Source organism: Myodes glareolus, chromosome 8 (assembly GCF_982192425.1).
Source record: "Myodes glareolus chromosome 8, mMyoGla1.1, whole genome shotgun sequence".
Classification (NCBI taxonomy): domain Eukaryota; kingdom Metazoa; phylum Chordata; class Mammalia; order Rodentia; family Cricetidae; genus Myodes; species Myodes glareolus.
Genome location: NC_142033.1, coordinates 31877842 through 31878772, shown reverse-complemented (window position 1 = coordinate 31878772; position 931 = coordinate 31877842). Strand labels below are relative to the sequence as shown.

Here is a 931-nt window from a genome sequence, read left to right as displayed (position 1 = left end):
TTGGTGGTGAGCCTTGAGTAGTCTTCAAAGCACTGTGGAAGCAGTGCAGTGTCTTTAAGAGGGATGAACAGTACCAAGGTGGATGTTTGTTAGTCCCCACGTGTTCAGGGCTGTCCTCTCTGACCCATCTCCTATTCCGTTGTCAGATGGATTTCTGCAAAGCATTTCTCTGTCTCATTTCTCAAATTCTTGTTTTTGCTTTGCAGTTTCTAATGAGTAGAACAGAATTTTTCTGTTTTGTGCATTTTTAACTAGTAGCAGCATCCTGGTTTGACCATTCTTGACTAACATTGCACATTTTTTTTTTTACTTTTTAACAGCGGAGAGTGCAAACGCAGTCCCCCACTACCACAAATTATGCAGTTGAGTTTCCCGCGTTTGGGGAAATCGCAGGGGTCAGCGCATCCGGAGTGCAATGGATAAGCCTCGCCCTGGGGAAACCACCCTCGGGATCATGGTATCTCCTCTTCCAGGTAAGAATACATTGCACAATTTAAGAAACTTTTTGAAACTTAAAATTTTGTTTGGGGCCTTTCCCCCACCCTGTGTGTGTGTGTGTGTGTGTGTGTGTGTGTGTGTGTGTAAGTACATATTCATGCTTATGTGTGTACACAGGCATGTGTGGAGACCTGATGTCAACATCAGGTGTTTCCCCAGTCTCTTACTGAACTGGTAGCTCATCGATTCAGCAAGACTCATATATCGATTTAGCTAGACTGACATATCGATTCCGCTAGACTGACAGGCCAGAGAGCTCCAGGGAGCCTCTGATCCTTGTCTCCCCAGGACTGAAATCACAAGCCCAGGTCAGTCCGTTCAGGTCATCATGCCCAGCTTTTTAACTGAGCTCTGGGGCACAGAACACACATCTTCGTGCTTACAAGGCAAGCACTTTGCTGTCTGAGCCATTGCCCAAAGCCTCGTTTTAGGA

The 931-nt window shown here is 46.0% G+C and overlaps 1 non-coding gene across 1 annotated transcript; it reads right to left on the bottom strand.

Moving 5' to 3' along the window:
* Positions 1-319: 319 nt before the first annotated feature.
* LOC148121146 (U1 spliceosomal RNA) lies at positions 320-481 on the bottom strand. The gene has a single exon (XR_015738663.1). It is a non-coding gene; the product is annotated as a U1 spliceosomal RNA (small nuclear RNA).
* Positions 482-931: the final 450 nt, after the last annotated feature.